The 7,871-nt window shown below is 35.8% G+C and overlaps 1 long non-coding RNA gene across 3 annotated transcripts in view; it reads left to right on the top strand.

Annotated features, from left to right (window-relative positions):
- Nucleotides 1–4,112: 4,112 nt before the first annotated feature.
- LOC118017329 overlaps nucleotides 4,113–7,871 on the top strand; it is a 45,718-nt gene continuing 41,959 nt past the window's right edge. For 2 of the 3 annotated variants that reach the window (XR_004681119.1, XR_004681118.1), the window contains exons 1-3: nucleotides 4,113–4,199; nucleotides 4,461–4,577; nucleotides 5,581–5,631. This is a non-coding gene — a long non-coding RNA (uncharacterized LOC118017329). Of the gene's footprint in view, nucleotides 4,200–4,460; nucleotides 4,578–5,577; nucleotides 5,632–7,871 lie in introns of all 3 variants that reach the window. The other variant, XR_004681120.1, reaches the window with a different exon arrangement.

Genomic DNA, 7,871 nt, shown 5'->3' with positions numbered 1-7,871 from the left:
ACTGATCTTTTCTTCATCCTCTTCCAGTTGATTGTCTGAAGTATATAGTGACTGAATTGTGTATGAAATAAGGATAAACCTCTTCATCTAACATTTAAAACAATGGGTTAGCTGATTTTATCCTGCCCAATTAATATTGTTTCCTCTCCATTACTCCCCATAGCTAATTCTCCACTTCATAATTCTTGTACTTCCCAGAAGCTTCCCCTTTTACTTTTTGGGCATCCATTTTGCACATTCACAATGTATATTCATTCTCCCTTTTTAATTTCCACCAAACCAATTCTTACACTTAAAAAAAAATGTATCCCAAGTGAGATCCTCTTAGCTAAGCCCAGCCTATCACATTTTCTTTTTGCTTAAATACAAATCTATACTATGCAAATTAGCAATCAAATCTATATTTCCTTACATAAGGTTTTCTTGATGTTTTATGAATTTATACTATGTTCTCAATTACTAGAACTTGTGAGTACCTCAAGGTCAATGACCCTAAACATTGCTACTTCAAGTACATTTGTTATTTTTCTTATGAACTATGTATTTTGAAAGTTTTGTGTAACCAACGATACTTACTAACAAAATGACCACTTTTTTTGCAGTAGATAAGCAGAATTACTGTTCTGTAGCTGATACTATTCTAGACCTGAGAAAAGACTGATGCTTTATCTATTCAACTTGTAGAAATCTTAAAATTAGCTCAAGGACTCCCATGTTTTACCTTTTAGAACTTTTAAGCATCTGGGGGCATGGCTGTGGCTAAGGGTCACTTCTTATTTTTGTTATACTCTCATCAACCAACAACATTGCAGGTGTTTAGTAAAGGTTTAATGCTGTCTAGCCCTAATGATTCTTAATGACAGCTAGGAGGAATAGAACAAACTTACAGCCTCAGAGAGCAAAGGTAGTTGTTGTTAAAGGTTATGTTCCCTACATTTGTATCTTTGGGGTAAATACCCAGTAGTGCAATTGCTGGGTCGTGTGGTAACTCTATTTTCAACTTTTTGAAGAACCTCCACACTGTTTTCCAGAATGGCTGCACCAGCTTGCATTCCCACCAACAGTGTAAGAGGGTTCCCCTTTCTCTGCATCTCCGCCAACATCTGTCATTTCCTGACTTGTTAATTTTAGCCATTCTGACTGGTGTGAGGTGATATCTCATTGAGGTTTTGATTTGGATTTCCCTGATGCTGAGCAACGCTGAGGACTTTTTCATGTGTCTGTTGGCCATTTGGATGTCTTCTTTGGAAAAATGTCTGTTCATGTCTTCTGCCCATTTCTTGATTGGATCATTTGTTTTTGGGTGTTGAGTTTGATAAGTTCTTTATAGATTTTGGATACTAGCCCTTTATCTGATATGTCATTTGCAAATATCTTCTCCCATTCTGTCAGTTGTCTTTTGGTTTTGTTGACTGTTTCTTTTGCTGTGCAAAAGCTTTTTATCTTGATGAGGTCCCAATAGTTCATTTTTGGTACATGCACCCCAATGTTTATAGCAGCAATGTCCACAATAGCCAAACTGTGGAAAGAGCCAAGATGTCCATCAACAGATGAATGGATAAAGAAGATGTGGTATATATATATACAATGGAATATTATGCGGCCATCAAAAGGAATGAAATCTTGCCATTTGCAATGACGTGGATGGAACTGGGAGGGTATTATGCTGAGCAAAATAGGTCAATCAGAGAAAGACATGTATCATATGACCTCACTGATATGAGGAATTCTTAATCGCAGGAAACAGACTGAGGGTTGCTGGAGTGGTGGGCGGTGGGAGGGATGGGGTGGCTGGGTGATAGACATTGGGGAGGGTATGTGCTATGGTGAGCTCTGTGAAGTGTGCAAGACTGTTGAATCACAGATCTGTACCTCTGAAGCAAATAATACATTATATGTTAAAAAAAAAAAAAGAAGAAGAAGAAGATAGCAGGAGGGGAAGAATGAAGGAGGGGAAATTGGAGGGCGAGATGAACCATGAGAGACTAAGGACTCTGAAAAACAAACTGAGGGTTCTAGAGGGAAGGGGAGTGGGTTAGCCTGGTGATGGGTATTAAAGAGGGCACGTTCTTCATGGAGCACTGAGTGTTATATGCAAACAATGAATCATGGAACACTACATCAAAAACTAATGATGTAATATATGGTGATTAACATAACATAATAAAAAAAAATAAAGAAGGTTATGTTTTTTTCAAACGTGGGCCTAAGTTTAAAACATAAGATCATGGGGTGCCTGGGTGGCTCAGTTGGTTGAGCGTTCAACTCTTGATTTTAGCTTGGATCATGATCTCAGGGTCATGGGATCAAGCACTGCATCTGTCTCCATGCTCAGCATGGAGTCTGCTGGAAATTCTTTCCTTCTGCCTTTCCATCCACCTCTTGTTTTTTTTTTTTTTTTTTTTGTATTTTAATAAGTAAATACACACATAAAAATATATACTTTAAAAAATATAATATTGTGGTATTATCAAGTAAAGGGCTTCCATTTTTAAGATGAGCACATTCTTGAGTGCTAGAAAGGTGGTCATTAGGCCAACAGGAGGGAAAAGGTAATTAAATTGTTCTCCCAAATGGTTCTTTATTGCTGAGTTCCTGCATGTCACGTCCTTATCACTTATATTTGCCAAGTAAAATAAAGTATATTACTTTAGCTAATGAAGCTTAGCAGATCAATTAAATGGTATAATCAGATAGTAAGCTACAAGAACAAGTAGGAAAAAATAAAATAAATGAAGAGATTAAAATAAAATAAGACCAAAATACATACATACTTATATACATACATACATACATATACACATAAAGGAACAGCAATCAGGCTACTGTAAACAACCATTGATAAAGTTAACAATATAACAATCTGAGTGATGATTTGGATGATAAGATTGAAATTAAAAAGCAGATGATAAAAATGATATAACACTAGCCCCAAAGAGAGGTCTCCTATTAATGTCCTAATGCAGGAACAAAGCACAGAAAGAACTAAGCAGATACAAGCCAGTCTGGTTAGTTACTCTTCTACTTGTGTTGGGGGCCTCTATTGATGGCTGTAGGCAGAGAGCCCAAGGATGAAGGCTAAAGCAAGGTATCTAATGCTTGAGAGCAGGCCCTGACTGAGAAAGGAAATAGGGTTTGTTTTTGAGTGCCTATTGACATGTGATTTCATCTTCTACATGTAATTTCATCTTCATACTAGCCAATTAAGATAGGTGGCATTATGTTTATTTTCTGTATTTAAAAAAGAGACTCCATTTTTTGTAACTTAACCAAAATCATACCTTTTCTTGGAAGGAGCAATAAAAATTTATGCCCTATTTAATCAGCCTCCGAAGTTCAAACACACGGATCCAGCTGACCTCCATCTGGTCTTAACAGGTAGACAAACTAGACAGAAAATTTCCCTTCAAACACATGAACCAAAAGTTTAAGTAAAGAACTTCCAAGGGTGCCTGGGTGGCTCAGTCAGCTAAGCAGCTGCCTTCAGCTCGGGTCATGATCCCAGCATCCTGGGATTGAGCCCTGCATCGGGCTCCCTGCTCAGCAGAGAGCCTGCTCCTTCCTCTCCCTCTGCCTGCCATTCCCCCTGCTTGTGCTCTCTCTCTCACTCTCTCTCTCTCTGTTTCAAATAAATAAATAAAAAATCTTAAAAAAAAAACCTTCCAAATAATTCAAATAAAATTCCATTCTTGCTCAGGTAATATTTGCAGTATGGCATGCTTGTTAGGATTTTCTGTGGAAATATTTGTGGAAGCTCCTTTCGATAATTTATTCAAGAAATTTACTGAACTTAATACTACAGGCATAGTAAAGAATAAAATATTCTCTGCCTTCATGGTACATACAGTTTAAGAAAAAAATAATTTAAAAATAAAAGCATAAATAAACATAGCTTCAAACTTTGAAAAAGTCATTTGACACAGAAGAGCAGGATGGGCTTAGATAGTTAGAATACAGAAAAAACATTTTGACTGGGGACAAAAATGTTCCATGGTAAAGATGTTATCTTTCATCTGTTATGGTTGCTGTAAGAAGCCAATGGAAGAGGTTTGCCCAGGAAAGTAATATGATTCCACTTCTATTTTTAAAAGATTTTTCTGGCAGTTGTGAAGGAAGGATCAAAGAGAGTCAGTAGGAGAATCAGGGAGAGGAAAGAAAGCAATTACATGCCTAGGAAAAAGTAACAGGATTAGAGCAAGGTGAGAAGAATGATGATAGAGAGACTTGGATGGGTTTTAAGAGATGTTTTGTAGGGAAAAGGCCAGCCTACAATGATGGATATTATATGAGGGCTGGGGGTAGGCGGAGGTGTCACAGGAATATGACATTTATTCCAGCCACTTTGTGTACAGAGGTGCTATTTATTAAAACAAAGAAGGCTGGAGAAATTGCAGGTTTAGGAGGAAAGATCAGTAGGTTGGGCTTAAATATTACGTGTGAAAAATTTCTTTAACATCTAGTTGCAGATGCCGGGTAGTCTGTTGAATATGGTGGTCTGAAGCTATGAAGAAGAGGAAATGGGGAATCAGCTGTAGATGGCTGATCTCGGAAGTGATGAGAGCCATAAGATTGCTAAGGTAAGTGGATGGTGTTAGAAGGGAGGCCAGGGAGAGGCAGAAGGAGGCAGAGGAGAGGCAAGAATGAGGCACTGTGGGGTCCAAGAAAGATGGAACATCAACTGCATAAAAACAGCTAAGAGGTCACAAAAGATGATGATTAAACAGCCCATGTTGACCATTACAACAAAGAGGTTACACATGACCTTAACAAAAGCAATTCAAGCAGAATGGCATTGGGATTAGCAGGAGAAGAGGAACAGAAAATGGGAGGTGAGAAATGAAGCCAGACTATGTAGACCACTTTGATGGGGGCTTGGTTGGGAAGACGAATAGACACACAGGAAAGTAATAAAAAGCTGTAGCTTAATTTGATGATATATAATACAGAATAGATTTGAATGCTAATGGGAAGGATTCAGTAATAATAAAAAGTAACAAAAACAACTAATGTTCAAATGTGTCCTGCGTGCTGGGAATTCTTCCATATGTTCACCCATATGGACTTATTTAATACTCATGACAATCCTATAAAATAGTTACTACTGTTTTGCATGTAAGACAAGGAAACTGGGGGCACAGAAAGATGAACTTGTCGAAGATCCCAAACTGGTGATTGAAAGAGTCAGGATTTAGAGTCTTGCTCTAGTTTTGGCTCTTAATATTCTACAATATATTAGCTTTTCAAGAGGGAAAGTTCAAAGTGTAGGCAAAAGAGGATACAACAGATGAAATCTATGGAAAGCAGGGGAAAAAAGGAATCTAAAATAAATGTGGAGGGATTGGATGATGTTAGACAAAAGACCTATTCTTTGTTGGATTTGGAAGCATCTTAATAAAGAGGGCTTGTTTATCATATCTGATCAACTATGACTCAATGAATCTTCAGATAATAATAAGTGACAGTAATCCTTTCTTTTGAGAAAAAAATAAATGGATTATGACAAGGCTGGAGGTTTTCTAAACAAGTACTAGTTTTTGTTTTATTTTGTTTTTTTTCTTTTTACTTCCAACATCTAAGTAGCATACTTCAGAAATTGAAACCCTCAATCCAGATGTGTTTTCCAGTACCCCTGTAAGTGATAAATTGCTTCTAATTTGATTAAGTACAAAAGTGATTATTATGTGGCATTGCTGATTTCAGGTGTGGCTGAAGCATGTATAAAGTGCTTTTGGATATGCTAACAACTCAATAGTGTTAATTAAAGGCAATAATATGCTTGGCTCTGATTTGGAGGGTTCCTGCTTAGATGGAGACAATACTGAAAGTACAAGAAAAAAAAAAAAAAAGGAAGAAGGAAAAAAAGCAAAAAAGCTGAATTTTGAGAATTTTTCTTATATCAGCAGAATTTGTTGGTTTCCAATGTGAAGCCATGTAATCTCCTGGCTCACATAAATGAAATTCTTATGAATTTCCATAAAATTCTTATGTCTCCCAATTTAGTGAAGATGGGTATGGAGGTTGAAGGGAAAGAAAAAGGAAATCTCCTATTTACTGATAGAAGGTTTTCTTCTGGTAATCTTTTCTAAAATTACTAAGTTATTTCTTAAAAGTTGAGGAATATATTTTTAGGTTAAAAAGAGTTACCATGTGGTAGTACTATATATAGATATATAATACACATGAAATTTGTTTACTAATTATATTCTACTCTGATTATGGATGAAGCTTCTAAAAGATAATCCATTCAGAAGAGAATTAAACCAATGTTTTGTTAGAAGGAATAGCAACATTTGGGATAATTTGGCTGTTGTTGATAATGCTGCTATAAACATCAGGACGCATGCATCCCTTTGAATCATTTTTTTTTTGGTGTCCTTTGGGTAAATACCTAGTGCTGCAATTGCTGGGTCATAGGATATTTCTAATTTTAACATTTTAGGAACCTCCATGTTTTCCAGAGTGGCTGTACCAGTTTGCATTCCCACCAACAGTATAAGATGGTTCCCCTTTCTTTGTATCCTAATCAACACCTGTTGTTTCCTGTGTTGTTAATTTTAGCCATTCTGACAGTTGTGAGATGATATCTCGTTGTAGTTTTGATTTGCATTTCCTTGATGATCAGTGATGTTGAGCATCTTTTCATGTGTCTGTTAGCCATCTGGTTGTATTCTTTGGAAAAATGTCTCTTCATGTCTTCAGTCCATTTCTTAATTGGGTTACTTGTGTTTTGAGTGTTGAGTTTTATAAATTCTCTATATATTCCGAATACTAACCCTTTATCAGATATGCCATTTGCAAGTATCTTCTCCCATTCAGTAGGTTGCCTTTCAGTTTTGTTGACTGTTTCCTTTACTGTGCAGAAGCTTTTTATTTTGATGAAGTTCCAGTAGTTTATTTTTGCTCTTGTTTACCTTGCCTCAGAAGACATATCTAGTAAGAAGTTGTACAGCTGATGTCAAACAGGTTATTGCCTGTGTTCTCCTCCAGGATTTTGATGGTTTCCTGTCTCACATTTAGATCTTTCATCCGATGATGAATGGATAAAGAAGATGTGGCATATATATATATATATATATATATATATATATATATATATATATAATTCCACTATATATATAGTGGAATAATACTCAACCATAAAAAAGAATGAAATCGTGCCATTTGCAATGATATGGTTGGAGCTAGAGACTATTATGCTAATTAGTGAAATAAGTCAGTCAGAGGAAGACAAATACCATATGATTTCACTCATATGTGGAACTTAATAAACAAAACAGATGAACATAGGGGAAAAAAGAGAGAGAGGCAAACCAAGAAACAGATTCTTAACAACAGAGAACAAACTGAGGATTACTGGAAAGGAGGTGGGTGGGGGGATGGGTTAAATAGGTGATGGGTATTAAGGAAGGCACTTGTCATGACCACTGACTGTTGTATTTACGTGTTGAATCACCAAATTGTACATATGAAACTAATATTACACTTTATCTTAACTAACTGGAATTTAAATAAAAATTTGAAAAAAGAAAAAATAAATCAAATAGTGCTGAAAGAAAGAAAGAAAAGAAAGAAAGAAAGAAAGAAAGAAAGAAGAAAGAAAGAAAGAAAAAGAGAGAGAAAGAAAGAAAGAAAGAAAGAAAGAAAGAAGAAAGAAAGAAAGAAGGAGGGAAGGAAAGAAAGAAAGAAAGAAAGAAAGAAAGAAAGAAAGAAAGAAAGAAAGAGAAAGAAAGAAGAAAGAAAGAAAGAAAGAAAGAAAGAAAGAAAGAAAGAAAGAAAGAGAAAGAAAGAACGAAAGAACGAAGAAAGAAAGAAAAAGAAAGAAAGAAAGAAAGAAAGAAAGAAAGAAAGAAAGAAAGAAAGAAAGAAAGAAA

This window comes from Mirounga leonina, unplaced genomic scaffold, assembly GCF_011800145.1.
Source record: "Mirounga leonina isolate KUSES-001 unplaced genomic scaffold, KU_Mleo_1.0 Mir_169, whole genome shotgun sequence".
NCBI lineage: Eukaryota > Metazoa > Chordata > Mammalia > Carnivora > Phocidae > Mirounga > Mirounga leonina.
Note: the sequence above shows the minus strand (reverse complement) of the source record. Positions and strands in the feature narration are given on the sequence as shown.